This window comes from Trichosurus vulpecula, chromosome 2 (genome assembly GCF_011100635.1).
Source record: "Trichosurus vulpecula isolate mTriVul1 chromosome 2, mTriVul1.pri, whole genome shotgun sequence".
NCBI classification, from domain to species: Eukaryota; Metazoa; Chordata; class Mammalia; order Diprotodontia; family Phalangeridae; genus Trichosurus; species Trichosurus vulpecula.
In genome coordinates, this window is record NC_050574.1 from 229104777 (window position 1) to 229124132 (window position 19356).

Sequence of the window (19356 nt, forward strand, 5' to 3'; positions counted from 1 at the left end):
GCCAGAAACATGCATCCAGGCTTTGCTATTCCTGCCACTAAAGTTTCCAAGGCCCCTTGTCCCAGGTCCTCCTCAGCTCCTCCTTCCTCCTCCCTCTCCTGATGATAAAGGACTGTGCAGGATGGGGGATATGGAACAATGTATTCATGGCATCCAAATTGGGACAAAGAATGAGTGTTCCTATAGAAACAATGTTATAAGTGGTGGTTAGGTGCCATAATGTGATTAGTGCTACATGCATTCTCCATTGTGCCTTCCAAAAACAGGAAATGAAAAGAAACATTATTTAAGGAAGTTCATTCCACAGGAACATGATTATAAATAGGCGAGATATCAAATGATATTATAACAGGATTTCTAAATGTTATTGGTTACAATGTATTAATAATGTTAGCAGGGGGCATTGTTATATATTGATAGTCTAAGAGTAGAAACATGGTTCACAGTGGACCTGAGTTCGAATGCTACTTTAGCTCTTTACTAATAGAGTAACCTTAAGTAAATCACTAAATATTTCTGGAGTACTAAGAGATAAAGTGACTAGACTAATGATTCTCAAATGTGATCTGGGGATCTCTAGGGATCCTTAAGATCCTTTCAGGGGATCCATGAGGTGAAAACTATTTTCATAATAATACCAAGGTGTTTTATTTTCTAATACGATCAATATCAATAGACACAACCCACGTAAACAAAAGCTCTTTAGGAGGTCCTCGATAATTTTTAAGGATGTCATGGGGTCCTGAGACCAAAATGCTTCAGAGCTGCTAGACCGGAGCATTCCTCTCAACTCCAAATTCTATAATCCTATAATCCCAAGCGTGAACCTGATTACTATTTATAATACTGTGTTTCTACATGTTGCTAGTCTCAAATAATCAATTTACAAATTAACTTGTAGAAGACAATACTTAACCAAGCTTTCAGTTTGGCTCTTATCCTAGTCAATCTACTACTACATGCGGCCATGAGACTTTTAGACTTGTTACTGACAAAGTTCAGAGTTTTAAACTGAAGCATCTATGGGAATATCTGGGACTAAAGGGCAGGACCAATTTTTCATCAATAAGATTCTTACCCAGCTAATCCAAGAGCAAAGACCTGTATTTTAGGTGGTCAGATGAAGGTGATGAAAGGTGGTACTTCCTATGTAGAAGGTTAATGAAGGAGGGGCAGCGTCTCATAGTGAATGGAGAGGAAGCTTGGGAGTTGGGAAGGCTTGAATTCAAGTCCCTCATATGACTTTGGGGCAAGTCACTTGATTTCTGATTGCCCCAGGCATCTCTGTAAGGCTGCCGTTGTCAGAGCAGCTGCAGATCTGCATCAATTGAGGGAGTTTCCTTTACCAGTAAAATCACAAGTCTGGTCCCAAAAGGAAAAAAGTTAAAGAATGAACATTGGACAAAGTGTGACCAATTTCATGGAGCATTCATGGGGAAAGGTCTGGGCCTTGGTCGCTTCTACTGACATGTGCACAGGATGGAGCACAGTCCATGATTTGTTGAGCCTATGTTCTGGCCACTCTATCCACTGTGCCACCTAGCTGCCCTCTTATAGATCATAGGATCATATAATTAGGGATGGCCCAGAAGGTATCTAATGCAACTCCTTTATTTTACAGAGGACAAAATCAAAGCCCAGAGAAAAGATTTGTCCAGGGTCACACAGTTACTAAGAGGTAGTGTCTTTTTGTTTTGTTTTTTTTTTTTTTTTGTTAATACTACTTTTAGTTTTCTCTTTCCCATACATTATCTTACTTGATCCTCATAACCACCTTGAGAAGATGGTGGTCCTGTACATGATAATCACTATGTTATGGGCATGAAGAAACTGAGGCACAGAAAAATTAAATGTGTCTACCCAAGGTCATATCTCTAGTAACTGGAAGAGCTAGGCTAGATCCCAAATCTTCCCACTCCCAATTTAGTGTCTTGCCACTACACTACACAGATGATTCTTTTTAAAAGATGGAAACTTTGGCATGGGGATCGGGCCCATCACTAGATGTTGCATAGCCAGCAATACAACCACATCCTTTGTGGTTCAACCTTTTTAAGAGTCTCTAATACCTTTGAGGCTGCTGGGGAACTTGGACAGCCCACCAAAGAGCATTGAAATGATGATGCTAGGCTGAGCTAGCAGTATGTCTCTGTGTGTGTGGTGGGGTCCAGCTTCAGACCAAAATCCAGACAGAAATCTAATATTAAGCCATTCTCAGAAATATAGCTCATTTTGGTGCCTATTTAAGGCCTGGGGACAGGGAGGGATTTGGGGGTCTCAAGCCTGAACTTGCCCTTAGGAGTGAAGACCCAGGGATTTCTCCAGACCTCACCACTGAAGCTAATGGAAAGAATGATGAATTTAGAGGAAGAAAACCTGGGTTTGTGTCCTGGCTCTGCTGCTTATTCTATGTCAGGGGTGGGAACCTGTGGCCTTGAGGCCACATGTGGCACTCTAGGTGCAATCAAAGGGCTGCACTTGAGGACCTAGAGGGCCACATGTGGCCTCAAGGCCACAGGCTCCCCACCCCTGATCTACGTAATCTTGAGTAAGTTGCTTCCCCTCTGTGAGGGAAAATTTCCTCATCTATAAAATAAGAGGATTGAACTAGAACACACCTGTGATAGCTTACTACCTTGACCTTGAGCACCTCCATGGATCTCAGTTTCCTAATCTGTAAAAGGACAGGGCAGGACTATATGGCCTCTGGAACCTCTTTTAACTCTAGCGCTTATGACCCGGTGATACTCTGGTTCCCAAGGTCTTTTCCAGCTCTACGTCCTATGATCTCTACGAAACCTTCATTAAGAAGAAAATGGCATGGGTATGAACAGAGAAGGAATACATGAAGTCAGTCAGCACTGGTGCACCTTAGGGGCTCCTCTCAAGGACACACCATCCTGAGGCACTGCTCTGGTTACAAGCTATGTCAGGCCCGGGAGAGCAAGAGTCTCACTTGGGGACTTGTGTCTTTGCTGAGATTTAGTCAGCTTCCTCTCATCCGACATGTCAGTTAGTGTGTCTAATCCATGACATACTTCACAGCATGAGTCCCTTAGCTTATTATTCCCCTGGCAGTGTGACATAATGTCCAAACTTATCTTCCAAGGGACTTTTATCCAGACAATTTAGGCTCATTCAACAGGCCCAGCTGTTAGGGAGTATTACCCTGACACACTGTTCTTTCTGAATCAGAATGTTTCCCTCATATGCTTCTTAATCTTTCAAATACTCATATTAACAATGGCATAATGCATTATGATGTCACCTATCAAGGGCCTACAGGATTTTCTTATTCTGACTTCCGCTCCCTGAACAAAATCATTTTGTCATCTGTGTCAGATGAGCTACAAAGCGGAGTTGTTCTTCCAGTCTGGAGAATGATGGACGGACCTACCCAGAGAAAAGAAGTTTGGCTGACTGATTCTGCTATTTTATGCTCATATGAGCCAATCTGGTGGTACAGCTGCTTTTGATTAGAAAATGTATTGCTCGCCTTACACATATACAAACAATGCATTCTGACAAGGACCTTGCTAAACTAAAAGAGGCTGAGGGGTGACAGCTGCTCTCACCTCTTTCCAAAATCAGCAGGAGAATAAAGGCAACAGCCATCAACAAGACTTTAGAGTTAAATTTCTATCATCTATGAATCACTTTCTCCTTTTCATGTAATTCAGAATAACTCTGAAGGCTCAGAAGGCTCTGAAAGGAGCCTTGTTTGCAGAATTGGGAATTCCAGAGGGGAACTCAGTTATGCAGACTTAATTCCTCCCAAATCTCCCCCAAATTGGGTACTTAATTTTTCCCTCTGAATGCTTTATATTAAGCAAGATTTTTGGTTCTCAATGAAGCATTTCCCGTAATGGGTAATTAACATTTCCTGAGATAAATTTTATTAAATTTTGGTTTTTTTTAATGATAAAGAAATTGGAACAGAAAGTTCTAATTTTTCCTTTTCTATGAAACAGTAATCTTTTATTTTGGCTTTTATTTCATTTTCACATATTAAAAGGAAACCAAAACCCTGTGAACTTTAAATACAGGTTTTCTTTTTGAATTTTTTTTTGTTCTGGAAGACAAAATATCTGTGTCTATAGGCTGTACTTTGAAAAATGAAGAAAGAAGACAGGAAATGATTAGTCCTAATGAAGGGGAAACAAGAGAAAACAGTGCTTAGCACCCATGATAGAACGAATCATTTAAAACAAAATAGAAAATAATTATTATAGGATGCACATCTCAAATGAATTGATAGGGTCAATTTGCATCCAAGTCTGTAAGAAATGAAGACCTATGAATACACAGGCTCATCTTTGCTTTATATGGACCCCTTACCTGCTTTATGATGTATATTTTTAAACTCTACTGATTCATTATAGTATTGTATAGTTGGTTCATAAAAGAATTCGTATAGAGAGGGACTGATATAGAGACTATAGGAAAATAACACTAGCTTTGAAAATCAATACTATGAATTTGTCCTAAACTTTGGGCGTCACTTAGATGATGATTTTAATCAATGCCATTGGTCACAACACTTGAAATTCATAGTATACATAGGAAAATAGGTCTAGAAGGTCTAAAACTGGAAGGTGACCCTCAGAGACCCCCTGGTCCATTCCCCTTCTCCCCCATTTTACAGATGAGGACACTGAGATCCTAAGAAGTTAAGTAACTTTCCTAAGGTCATACAAGTAGTAAGCATTAGAGGCAGGCTTGAACCTATGTTCTCTGGTTCCAAAGCTAGTACTTTTTCTACTCTCCCACAATGCTTTGTTGCGGTGTTACTTTTTAAATAATGCTTTAAAAAAAGACTTCTTCAAAAATTTATAAAAGACAATTGATTTCCTTAGTATTGATATTCTCTCTATCCATTCAAATGTAGACAGCAACCCCTCCACACCTTGGCAAAAATTTTTATTAGATACTATCAATCGTCAAAAAATTCAGCACCTGGTGGCCCATGCTCTGTTGATAAATCTCCTTCACCTGTACGCTGATTGAAAGCACCTTGAGGGCAGGCACTGTTTTTTGCCTCTTTTTGCAGCCCCAGTGCCTAGTACAATGCCTAGCATATAGTAGGTGCTTCATAAATGTTTACTGACTGAGTGACTATTGTCAGATGACAGGCATAAAGTCAGCAAGTCACAGAGCAAGATTTGAAGCATTTCTAGCTTGGGAGCTGTTGCCAACACTCAGTGCCCTACTGTGTTTGTAGCCTACAGGAATACAAACTTGTGTCCATGCCATGATGAGAACTTTGGTGGAATTTTCTAAGCACCATTGATTTAAAAGCCAACTAATTCAAATTCTCCTGGAACGAAAGAATTGCTAAAGAATTTTATTGCTTTCTAGAAAGTGAGCTCAGGCTTCCTGCCTTTCAGTCAGTCTGCCAATCAATAAACAGTTATTAAGCATGTACTATGTGCTAGGCATTATGCTGAATACAGTATCTGCCTATCTCAGTTTTCCAGCTTGATAAGTGCTAAGGGCTCCTGTCCTCTTTTTTACTTCCCATACAAACCTGGATCAATGAATCTGTACTTCACTCATTATACCTGCTTAGTAAGTTGGATGACTGACTGACCCTGTGTACCCCACTTCCAAGGCTTTGCCTATTAAAGACCCTATCAACTGGAGAAATCAATGTTTGTTATATCTTACTGTAGTGAGACTGTATCTCCACTGTTTAAACAACCATTCTCTAATCCTAATCCTAGACTACATGCTAATTATTTATACTCTTGGAAAATAAATAGTCAAGCCTCCTGTTTTTGTCAAGGTCTCCTTTTTTTTTTAATGTTTCTGGCTGGTTTTTAAATGCTGTTGGTGACCAGCTTCTCTTCATCACCACTTTCCCCACATTTATCTGTTCCTTCTCCTGGGTTTTCAGGACCAAGGATCCAGGTTCCAAGGAATGAAACACCCTCAAAGGACAATATTCACCAATCTCTGGAGATTTCCTTCCTTTTTTTTTCTGACATGTGAAACACTTTTAGGAGAGCATCATTCCAGGAAATTGCTACATTTCTCTTTCCCCTGTGCTGGCACTAACTGTCTAGTAGCTCTCTGCTTCGGAGGCACATGCAAAAATGTTTGGCAGATCACAGAATTAGGGCTGGGGGACAGATATTTAGCAACTGGTTGAAAAGTGAAATCTTCAACCAGCTGGTTGTGAGGTGTGCCAAACAACTGACTGGGTTTCTTTTGTCCCTTGTACAGCACCAGCTGTTTTAGTGAACCCACTGAATTGACTGGTTCTTTTAGCATTATTAGAGACACAGAGTAAACCCATTACCACAGACTTAGTAGGATAAATCCTAAAGGACGTCACTGGCCTAGCAGGTGGTACAATCCTCATTTTTCATTTCCCTATGACCTATCCACCATTTCCTCTCACAGACACGCCCAAAACTATGTTTTCCTTCCACCAAAAAAAAAAAAAATGTCTAGTACACAAAAAGACCAGAGATAGAGCTCCTATTCTGAATGGCCATGACAATGACAGCTTACATTTCTATAGTGTTCACATTTCACAAAATGTTTCCCCCAAAATTCTTCCAGTTGGGTAATGCAAACAGTACTCCCATTTTACAGATGGCCTCCCTGAGGTTCAGAGAGGTCAAAACAATTGCATTACAGTCACAAAGACATTAAGGGTCAGATCCTGGATCCTATGACAATTCTATTCTACCCCACAGCCTCTTTGCAAAGAATATAAAGCCCCATGGACGAGATCAAACACCATTCCTAATTAATCAATTAGTATGTGCTAAACAGGCACTTGGTGCCAGGCTAGGCGTTGGAAGTACAATGAACAAACAAAATAAATAACCAAGTAAATAAATAAATGAATTGAAAGAATGAACCCCTACTCATAGGAGGCTTATGGTTTAACAGGGGAAACAAGTGTGTATACACACATACACATGCATGTATGCGTATACATATACACATGCATATACATGTATACAGATATACATATATACACACGTACACATGCAGAACAAACATAAAGGAGATAAATACAAAGTAGAAAGTAGTGAAATACAAGGTAGTTTGAGAGGGAAGGCACCAGCAGTGAAGGGGGCCAGGAAAGGCTTCATGTAGAAGGAGATATTTAAGCTGCTTCTGGGAGGAAGAGAGGGACTCTGAGGCAGAGGTGAGGGGGAAATGCCTTCCAGCCATGGGATGGCCAATGCAATGACAAGAAGATAAGAGAGAGAGTAATATAGGTGAAGAACACAGAGAACACCAGTTTGGATAGATCAGAGTGCAAGATGAGGCATGATGTCCAATGAGGCTGGAAAGATAGGCTAAGGCAAGGGTGGGATGGGCTTTAAAAGTGAAACAGAGGAGGTTATATTTAATTATAATTAAATAATTATATTTAATTGTTTCTATTTAATTTAATTAGCACGCAGAGACTTGCTAAAGTTTGTCAGGTGTGGGAGTGACATAGTCCATATCCGTGCTTAAGGAACAACACTTTGGCAGGAGTGTGGTAGATGGACTGGTAAGGGAAGAGATTGGAGGCAGGGACACCAAATTAGAGGCTGTTGCAATAATCTAGGTGATAAGTGATATGGCCCTGAACTAAGGCGATAACTATGTGGAGAGTGGAGGGAAAGGGCTGGATGCAATGGAGATATTAGAGAGGTAGAAATGGTGAGATTTGGCAACTGATTAAACGTGTGGGGTGAGGGAGAGTAAGGAGTCCAGGTCATCGCAAAGGTTACAAACCTGGGAGAAGGGAAGACTAGTGGTGCCTTTGACAGAAATAGAGACATATGGAAGAGAGGGATGATTGGCAGAGAAGGTAATGAATTCTGCTTTGGAGATGCTGAGTTTGAGACATCTCTAGTACATCCAGTCTGAAATGTCCACTAAGCAACCAATGATGCAGGCTTGAAACTCAGGGGGAGACTGGGTCTGAATACTGCATACTGGATAGAGACTGAGTCACATGCATAGAGATGACAATGAAATGAGATGAGGAAGTGGGTGGGGAGGAGCGGGAGGGGGAGGGAGGGAGAGAGAGAACGAGAGAATGAGAGAGAGACAGACAGAGACAGAGACAGAGAAAGGGGGCCTACCACAGAGCCTTGGGGAAGATTCACACTTAATCAAAAAATCGATTAATCAAACAATTGATTGTCTCCCACATACTAGATGCTGAAGACACAACGACAACAACATAAAACAGCCCGACCCCTCTTAAACATTTGTAACTGACATGGGTGCAAATAGCAGATGTTATTTTTTAACCTCTACAATAAACTCAGCCTTTCTGAACATTTTGACTACGGCTATTTAAAGATGTAAGAAACTTCTCCTTTCTGTATTATTATCCATATTGCTACTGAAATGAACTACTGATGATAAATACAGCTCTGTTTAGAATGGGTGCCTTGTGTGTCCCTCCTGTACCCTGGGGCGAACATTACCATGGCTTCTTCCTCTTCACATCTGGGGTGAACATTATCTTCGGCTGTTCCTTCCCCAGTAGTAAGGCTCACTTCAGGTGTGTCTGTACATCTGGGCACAGCTTGCTCAGTCTCTATGCATTCCTATGATGGTGATGATGATTATGGATATTTATACAGAAAATGTATGTCACAATAATTACTATTTATATAGAAAATGTATGTCACAATAATTACTATTTATATAGAAAATGCATGTCACAATAATTACTATTTACATAGAAAATGTATGTCACTGAGATGGAAATATGTTTTTCATGATTGCACATGTATAACCTATATAAATTGCTTTCTGTCTCAAGGAGTGGGGAGAGGAAGGAGGGAAGGAGAGAATTTGGAACTCAAAATTTAAAAAAAATGAATACTAAATATTATTTTCACATGTAATTGGGGGAAATATTATTCAGGAAAAAGAAAATGTATGCTTTGATACATCATCTTAAAAGAAGACGGAGAAATCAGTTGCCTTTTGCTTCAACTTACATGGGAAGGGGGAATAAGCATTTATACAGCACCTGCTATGTGCCAAGCTCTGTGCTAAGTGCTTTACAAATACTGTCTCATTTGATCATCAGCACAACCCTTAGAAGATAAGTGCTATTATTATTCCCATTTCACAGTTTTGGAAACTGAGGCAAACGGAGGTTAGGTGATTTGCCCAGGGTCACACAGCTAGGAAGCGTCTGAGGCTGGATTTGATCTTCCTGACTCTAGGCCCAGCGCTTTACCCAGTGAGCCTCCTAGCTGCCTCAACTTATACAAATAGCTCTGTCAATCATAATAGCCAACATTTATATAGCACTTATGTGCCAGGCACTGTGCTAAGTGCTTTACGATCATCGTCTCATTTGTTCCTCTTGGGAGGTAGGTGCTATTATCATCCCCATTTTACAAATAAAGAAACTAAGGCAAACAGAGTTTAAGTGACTTGCCCAGGTTCACACAGCTAGGAAGTGTATACGGACACATTTGAACTCAGATCTTCCCGACTCCAGGCCTGCTCCGCTTCACTGCCTCAACATATATGAATAATAATGTCAGTAAAATAGAAGCATGTGCGTATTACAGTGACCAACAGCTCTTTTATCTGAAATAGCTTTTCTAGCACTTTGACCAACCACGCTACCCTTCAGAACACACACACACACACACACACACACACACACACACACACAGAGCCTCTATACACTTCAAGATGACTTTTTCCCTCTTAGATACTATAATGGAATGGAGAGGCAGATTTCATTCACTCAGTTAACATTTATTAGGAGCCTACTATGTGCAGGATGTTGTAGATGAAGAATAAGAAGAATAACATTTGTTCTCAAGGAGTTTATAAGTATTTGGGAAGATAAAGCATTTATAAAAATAATTCTAATACAAAGTGAACAGTGATAAGTGACATGAGAAAGGTTCAAAGGACTAAGATATATGATAACAGGTTTAGAGCTTGCATGGATCTCAGAGGCCAACTAGTAAAATCTCCTCATTTACAGATTAGGAAACTGAGTCCCAATAGTAGAATGCAAACTCCTTGAAAGCAGGGGCGCTTTCATTTTTTTTTTTTTGTATAATCAAGATGTATCAGAGTGCCTTGCACATAGTAGGCCCTTAATAAGCATTAATGACCTGTGAGAGATTAGGGTTGAATATATAGATTTGAGAAACATCTACGCAGAAATGATAACTGATATCATTAGAGTTGATGAGATCACTGAGAGAGAAGTTTAAGTGTCTTGTCTAGGGTTACATGGCTAGTAGCCATCAGAGGCATAATTGGAATCCAGGTCCTTACTGACTTCACATACAAAGCTCTCATCATTATACCACAATACTTCCCTTTGATAGTTCTGGGAATTCAGAGATTATGTTGATCTGGTAGGGGAAAAGGAAAGTCCTTATGGAGAAAATGGCACTTGGGCTAAGCCTTGAAACTTAGGTCAGATTTCGAAGGGTGGAGATATGAAAGGCCATTCAGGCAGAAGGGATGGTGAGAAGAAAGGCAGAAAATGCACAAGGGGTATACAGTGATGGATGAATAGCCAGTTTGACTGGAACACAGGGCAATTAAAAGTAGTGAAAAATAAGGTTGGACTAATGAGCTAGGGCACAGATCATGGAAAACTCTGAATAATTTAATTAAATGTGATGAATATAACTGAATATATAAGAAGAAAATTAATCAGAAGAAGAAACTGGGGTAATGTCCAAAAGATAATTTATCAAAGAAGTAAAAAAGAAATTAAAGTGAGCTTTATTCAATATTTTATTAAAATGTCTTATTTGCATAACCTTATAGCAGCTTGTCCTTACTAGTGAATCATCTATAAAATATAGTTATTAAACTAAAAAAGAGTTTTATATCTTTCCCTTTTTAGCCATGTTCCTTTTTAAAATGATGAATGTTAGTCTATTACATTTTATTTCGGTGACCCTCTGAAAGGGCTTATTTGAAACCCAGCTGCACATCCCAAATTACCAAGATGGAGCCATAGAATCGTATCAAAATTCCTTAACCCTAAGTCTTGAGGTAGCAGAAAGGGTCAAAATAAACCTGGCCCTGTCATGCTGCTGATTTGTTCAGTCTCCATGCCTACCAATGATGATGATCCTTGGTATTTATAAAGAAAATGCATATCACAATAATTATTGACATGTATATAGAAAATGTATGTCACTCTATTATCTCATTTGATACACTGTCTTACAAGAGGACAGAAAATCAGCTGCCTTTTTGGCTTCAACTTATGTGGAAAGGGGAATAGGGAATGGAAGGAAATATGCATTTATAGAGCACTTTTATATAACACATTTATATAGCAGTTCCCTGCTGCCAGCACTCCAACACTGTCTAGTCCACTGGCTGCCATCCACATTTGATGAACTTATGACCAACATGTGGCTAACTGCTGCTCTAAAGGAAACAGGAAATTCTGAGCCATTGGGTACATATGTCATAAATAGCATGTAGGTGATATCACCACACACTAATGGGAGACCATCAAAACTTCTGGCTGTTCCAGGTAAGTGGATAGTGTTTCTCTGTCTTCCTTCCCCTCTTTCTGCCCTTAATGCTTTCCTTCACATCACCAAAGGTAGCTATTAGGGTGAGATGTTTGCCACAAATCTGGCCATATAAATCTTACAGGATACCTTTGGCTAGCCCAGAACATGGCTCCCAGTTTGCCTATTGCCTCATCTACCTGCCCTTCAGCCTTAGAGACACTCATAAGCCAGGATACTCCCATCCTTATCATTCCTCCAAAGACATACAGTTGTCAGAAAAGATGCTGCTCTGAGTGATCATCACCTCTCTTGCTGCCTAAGCTTCTTTGTATTTTTGTCTTTCCTTCCAACTCTAGGCAAAATATGGCAGTCAAGTGGAGGATAGAATGAGCTGCACATCTGTAATTGATTTTTAATTAAAATAGGTGTCAAGACCAGTCTGGGGAATACATTGTTAGACTTTCTAACAACAACAACCCCTATGTCTCCAAACAGTCTGCATTTTATACAATCTGCTTGCTTACACACACACACACACACACACACACACACGCACACCTACACACCTTTCAGATTTTATTTGCTATCATAATTTTTTTTAGATGAAAAGCAAAGGCTTTTCCTCTTCTAAGATTCAGTAGTGACTTTGGATTTTTTTTAAACCTCTTCCCTCAACCTATCAAGAGTAGTGGTTAGGGAATTTGCTATGTATTTGGATGCAAAATAAAACACAACTATTTGTAAAGTAATATAGTAACAGTAGTAGTAATAGCTAGCATTTATATAAACTGAGGTTCTAAGGTTTGTGAGGCACCTCACAAATATTATCTCATTTTATCTTAATGACACACCTGGGAAGTGGGTGTTATTATTGTCTCCATTTCACAGATTTAAAAACTGAGGCATTGTAACAACAATGTTGCTAGCAGCTGCCGTGGAGGTGAAATCGCTGCCGGCGCAGGTTCTATTGCTTCTACTGCCGAGAGAATAAAGTACTAGCTCCTTAGTCTGAGATTCTCAAGGCTCGCCTGTGGTTCCCTTTACTTTTCCAAACATATTTTCTAGTAGGACCCTCATGCATAGAACCAGAGACTTTTCAAGCTAGAAGTGGACTTAAAGGTCACTTAGTCTAACCTCATTTAAGGGATGAGGAAACTGAGTCTCCAAGAAGTCAAGTAACTTGCCCAAGGTGACACAATTAATGGTCAATTTGGGAAGAAAATCTTCATGTTCACTGCTCTTTCTGTTATATGATGCATCCTCTCCTTACAGCCACTTAGTATTATAGCTTAGTAACTTACAACGACTTAGTATTCCTATATTTCCCTATCTCGGTGCCAGATTTTCTTTACTTTTTATTCCCCTTAAACTCCTTACCTCTTCCCAAATCTCCATCTGTTAAATAATCTACCTGTTCTTTAAGGAGCAGCATGATGAGTCTTCTTTCCCTCAGAGGCAATTGCTCTCTCCTTTCAACTCCCATAGCATTATTATTATTATTTTAATATATCTCCTTTCTGGCAATTACCACATAGTAACTTGTAGTATACTTAGTTATCCTAACACCATAGTATTTGGGGCAGAAAGGGACTTCAGATATCTTTTAATTTAACCTCCTCATTTTATATATGAAGAGGATGAAGCCCAGAGACTTGCCCAACACCACACATGTTCAGGAACGAAGTTAGGATTTGAAGTCAGGTCCGACTCCAACTCTAATGCTCATTTCACTAGACTAGAGTGTCTCCATGAACTTGTGAACATGTCTTAGTAAGTTTCTTCTCCCACTCCCACCTGCATCTTTACCTCCAACTGTCCCCCCTCCAATTTTAATATTTCTGGTAAGGGCATTACCATTATTCATAACATCCAGGCTCATAACAAACAAGTCATCCTTGACTCTTCCTTCTCATCCACCACTTCCCTTTCCCCACACCATTTTCCTGATATGTATGTATTATGTGATTTACATGTAGTGGGTGAGCAATAAGTGAGCCAATGAATGAATGAACCAATGAATGAATGAATAAGTGATATCATGTCAGCTCTTGATTCCTACTTTAACCTGATTCACATATAAGGTTTGGGTTGGAATGGCTCACAAGAACATAAACGTGGCAGCACCCTGAAACACAGCTCCAAATATCTCAATGAAATACCCCAAAAAGCAATGACCTGTGATTTTATTCATAGGAGCAGATCATAACTCCTCTATAACTTAGTAGAATGCCTTCAAGACTTGCTTGTGGCTGAAAAATTCCCTTTGACACCACCCCAGTGATAATCCTCTGCAAATGTAATTCAGCTACCTTTCAGAGGACAGACGTGCAATCTCCCTGGCCGGTATTCAAAGAGTTTAGTAGGACTGGTCAGTGTTTATATTCTACTGGTTTAGCCTTTGAGAACTCAGGGTTACCTCCATGCCAAGATAAGCAAGTGTAGCAAGACTGTAGATTTCTGGGAAGTAGTAGCAGAGAGAGTGTCCAGTTGCACAGCAATTAGGAATTAGGTGAGCTAGATTAACTCCCAAATTTATACAGCCAAGGTCATAGCACCAACTGCAAGTTGGACATTGGCTCTTTGGAGGTTCTATTCCTTATCTGTAAAATAAGATGACCTCTAAGATTCTTTCCAATTCTCATTAACATATTAGTTTCTAACAATCTCCACCTGTTTTACTACACAGGCATCTCAGAATCAACATCTCCAAAACAAAACTTGTTATCTTTCCCTCTAAACCTGTCCCTCCTTCCATTTCCCTGTTTCTGTTAAGGGCGTTACCATTATTCCTGTCATCCTGGTTCCTAACTTGGAATCACCTCTTCCCTTTCCCTCACCACTACCCCCCATCCCCATACAATCAGTTTCCAAGTCTTGTCACTTTCACTTCCACAACATCTCTCACATCACCTCCCATTCCTCCCCTCACAAAGGCACCAGGTCAGGTCCTCATTACCTCTTGGCTGGACTACTACTGCAATAGCCTTCTAATTGGTCTCCCTGCTTCCAACTGAAATCCACCTGCCATACTATTGCCAAAATAATCTTCCTAAAGCACCATGTCTCCATTTAGGAATCTTCAACAGCAGCCTGTTGCCTCTAGGGTAAAATATAGACTCTTTGCCTTGGCATTTAAAATTCTTCACAGGTTAGCTCAAGCCTACGTTTCTAGACTTATTTCACATTACTCCCTCTCACATACTGTTGTTCCATTGGTCTACTTGCTGTTCCCAAAATTTGTCTTCTCATCTCTCATTTCTATCCCTTTGCTCGGGCTGAGTCCTATGCCTGGACACATTCGCTCTTCACTTTTGCCTCTCTCTTTAGCTTTCTTCAAGGTTCAGGTGCCACTTCCAATGGGAAACTCTACATGTACTTACAGGAGCTCATATTTCTGTCCTGTGATATGGATCATCCGTATGATATTGGGAAGGCAGCTACATGGTACAGTGGATAGAGTACTGGGCCTGGGGTCAGGGAGACTCATCTTCCTAGGTTCAAATTCAGCCTCAGACACTTACTAACAGTATGACCCTGGGCAAGTCACTTAACCCTGTTTGCCTCAGTTTCCTCATCTGTAACATGAAGTGGAGAAGGACATGGCAAACCACTCCAGTATCTCTGCCAAGAAAACCTTGAATGGGGTCACAAGCGTCAGAAATGACTAAAAAAACCCAGCATCAATGATGTTGGGCAAATCGTTCCATTTCTCTGGGCCTTTCTTTCCTTCTCAATAAAGTGAGGCAGTCATGACAGATGCCCACTAAGGACCCTTCAGCTGTAACTCTATTATGGCCTCAGTTGTTAGTCTGCTTTCTCTCCTCCAAGTGTATTATATATGTATTTATTGATATAAATGTATTATTTTAGTAGAATGGGAGCTCCTTTAGGATACAGACTATTTCTTTTTGTCTCTGTACCTCCAGCATCTAATTCTGGGCCTGAAATCTATCATGTGCCAAATGAATGTTTGTTGAATTGAAGTTAAGTGGAGGAAAGGCTTCAAAGCAGACCAAGATTCCAAGTGGGCAGAAACTTGGACAGAGACAGATTCAGCTGAATTGGCAAAAAGCAGCTCCTGCTGCCGCAGCCTAGAGTGCTTTTTACCTGTGTGGAATGTGGAAGGATCAGCACAGAGGCTGTCAGGTTTTTTTGTTTTTTCCCCATCCACACACTAAAAGAGTAATAATCTTGGTCAGCAACATCAGCCTGGAATATGAAAGGCAGCAAGCGACATGGACAGATTCACTATTATCTGTATCTGTAGCCAGAGCACTATGAGCTGACAATTTTAAATGAAAAATGGTAAGAACAAACCAGTTTCTTTCATCTTCTTCTACTGGCTATATTACTTCTTTTTCATTCTTTGGTTTAAGTACAATATATTAAATGGTATCCTAATGGACCAAGAGGGTTTGTGGACTTGCCTAAGAGCCTATCTTACTAGCAAGAAGGGACTTGAGCCCCAGGAAAAATCTATCTCATTATATTTTAATAGAATATCTATTCCTAACATCAGATCTTACGCTCCTTCCACCTCCAAAACTTCACATTTGTTGTTCATTCGTGTCCAACTCTTCATGACCCTGACCTTAGCAGGCTTGGTCTTTCTGACTCAAGGGGCTCATCTTCTGATGCCGTATCTCCTAGCATTTTAATACTGTCCGTGGGGTTTTCTTGGCAAAGATACTGGAGTGGTTTGCTGTTTCCTTCTCCAGTGGATCACCTTTTGTCAGAGCTCTCCACTATGACTTCTCCGTTTTGGGTAACCCTGCACAGCATAGCTCATAGTTTTCACTGCCGTGACAAGGCAGTCATCCACAAGAGGCAAACTTCATGTAACTATTTGCAAATAAATTTCAGTAAAAACTTTCCTGAGTTCAATTTACTGATATTTGAAATAGATATTTTGTGGGAGAAGGATGCCAACAATTTAAAATGAAGTTATTCTGTTGTACTGAAATTGTAGTTGGAATGGGAAACTGGCCCCAAAAAAGTAACTGATAAAGGAAAACTGTCCGTATTTTCTTAAAATATACTATAGCAAGTGATTAGATGGATCTGGTGTTTCAAGAATACCTAGCTTGTTCAGCATTCATACTATTCAGAAACAAAGGTCAAATCAGATTGATAGTGTTAATGACCTGGGGGTTTTATACGGAACACAGAAGAGGTCTGGAGCCCTATAACTTAACTAGAATGTGGACCATAAGGGGCGGTTGCCATGAAATGATATCTGACTTTAAAGTTTGTTCAGGATGGGCCACACCTAATTGATCTTCATTTGAAATAGATGTCAATACTAGCCCAAGAATGGTCATTTTAGAGCTTTTACGGCAATATTCTTCACACCTTTAACAGCCTACTGATCACTACTTCAGCCACCCCACACCTTTACATACACTATTTATCTGAGCTTGACAATAGCAGATGTGATTATCTCCATTTTAGAGATGAAGAGACTGAGCCTCAGATAGGTTAAAGAACTTGCCCATGATTACACAGCTAATAAGTCCCAGAAGCAGGATTTGAACACAGGTCTTCCTGTTGCCAAGTCCGGCACTCTATCCACTGTTTCCCTCTTCCTCTCGGACAAAAATGAAACAAGAGAGGGGTGCCCAGATCTAGCCTGGCTCTGACCAACACCAGTTGTCCGGGGCTTGCCTTCAAACAGACCCACCCTTTGTTAAACTAAGAAGTTTCCAGGTCTAGTGCCAGTTCTGCATTTGGACCACCAGGCAGAATTCCTGCCTGGGTCAGCTTGTTTCCTTTTCCTGGTAAGAGCGCTGACAACTTTCTTTAAATCTTCCGAAGATATTATTAGAAAAGGGCAAAAGAAAGAGTAAGGAACTGGAGAAACAAATGGTTGCAGAGAAGTCTGGGAAGAGTACATCCTATATTTTTGAAAAGTGCTGGGTAGAATCGGCAGTGATTTTAAGGTCAGTGACCATATGCACACACACATGCATGCAGGGATACCAGCAGATGCAAAGAGGGAATGTTTGGAGGAGACATTCAAGCAGGCAAGAGTCCAATTTAAGGAAGGAACTGAGGAAGGTGATGTCTTAGTGGACTACACAATGGAAAATAATTGTTTCATTAAAAAAAAAAGCTGATAGGGGTGAGCTACAAGTCTCTTTTAGCTTCTCTCCTCGTTTTGGTGCAGGTAGTGTACAAATTAGTTCAGGACTTGTTATGCCTCTGCCCGGAGCAGCTCGAGTACTGGATTTTTGCAATCTCGCCAGATTGTCCCTGCAGTCAGGCGGAGCCGCGGAGGGGTTGTCAGCTCGCTTTGTCCCGGGGCGCGAGGGCAGCACAACAGTCACCTTCTCCCTAAGATCTCTAAGCACCTCTTCTCCTGCGCTCCGCGGCCAGAGGGGAGGAATCAAGAAGGCGAGGCCACCGGAGAAAGCGCCTTCCCGGCAGCCAAAGGAAAAAGTTAGCCACTCTGTGAAAGCTGGATGAAGGAGCTGGGAACACATCTGGGAGACCAGGGCCTGGGAGCGGACTGATGTTATTCAACGAAACCCACTCTCGGAGTAAATAAGGGCTATTTCGACATCTCTTTTTTTTCTTTTCTCTTTACCTCCCACGTCACCATCTCCTTCCCCCCCCCCCCCGCCACTGATCCCCAAAGTGGGGTTTCCAAATCCCCCCTCCCAGTCAGAGAGAAGGAGCAGGGTATTCACTTCTGCAGATGTGCATTGCAGACCAGGGAGAGGGTCTCCTAGCCAGATGTTGCACTCAAGTAAACTCCAGGCTGCGAGGGCTCAGCCCGACCCTGAAAAACCCAGTCGGTGACAGGCGCACACAAATATTCATCCAACTCCCCCCAACCCCCCACCTCGCCCCACCTCCTGAGCTGGAGTCTGGTTCTGAAAGTGGGGGGGCGGAGGAGAAGAAGATAAGCCGGGGAGGGGGGAGAAGAAAATAAGCCAGGGCGAGGAAGAAAACGCGTCTCTTACCCGGGTGTGCTCTGCTCCTAGAACCCTCCCCGTCGGTTCCCTCCCGGGATGAGGGCGGCGGTCGCAGCTGCAGGCGGTGGCTCCCGCTTGTTCCCCAGCAGCTGCAGCGCACGGGGCATTTTTCTCTGGAAAACTTCTCCCAGGCGGGCAGGAAAAGCTCTCAGAGCTCGGAGGCTACGACCATCCGGGAACTTCGCTGTGATGTAAACCCTCCCACTCCAAACATTACCTCCCCCCCAGACCCCCCCGCCTGCCCGCCCCTCTACCGGCCCTGCCACATGTGGACTTAGCAGGCCGCCACTGCTGCTGCCGCCGCTGCTGCTGTGCACGCTGGAGATGGCTTCTCTTCTCTTTTAATTCAACAAACTTTGGAGTTGCCTACCGTGTGCAAGGCACTGAGGTTAGAAAGGCGAAAAAGACGCTGTCCCTTTCCTCAAGGAACGTATGGTGCAGTAGGGGGATAAAACACGTACACACATAGCTATTACTTATAGCATAGGAGAGTGGGCACTCGCTTGGAGTCTGGAAGACCTGGGTTCAAATTTCATCTCAGATACTTAGTAGCTGTGTGACCCTAGGCAAGTCATTTAACCTCTGTTTTCTTATCAGTAAAATGAGGAGATTAGATTTGATGATCTCCAAGGTCCCTTCCAATTCTAAATCGATGATCCCGCGTTAAAATGTGATAAAGTCATTAACAGAAAGAAAACGAACAGAAGGGCGTGAAGAGCCTGGGGACCTTGGAATCTCTTAGTTGGGTGGAGGGCAGAGGGATCAGGCAAAGGTTCCAGAAGAGTGACATGAGCTGGGCGTTGAAGGAAGGATTTCCAGAGAGAAGTGTAATAGTTTGAAATATCACAAGATTTGGAGACAGGAAACCTGAGTTTGAATCTGTG

At 41.4% G+C, this 19356-nt stretch overlaps 1 protein-coding gene across 1 annotated transcript in view; it reads right to left on the reverse strand.

The window, feature by feature from the left end:
• Nucleotides 1-18616, reverse strand: part of WIPF1 (WAS/WASL interacting protein family member 1) — a 161486-nt gene extending 142870 nt beyond the window's left edge. The window contains exon 1 of the mRNA XM_036745167.1: nt 18461-18616. The gene's annotated coding sequence lies outside the window, so the exon portion shown is untranslated. The remainder of the gene's footprint in view (nt 1-18460) is intronic.
• Nucleotides 18617-19356: the final 740 nt, after the last annotated feature.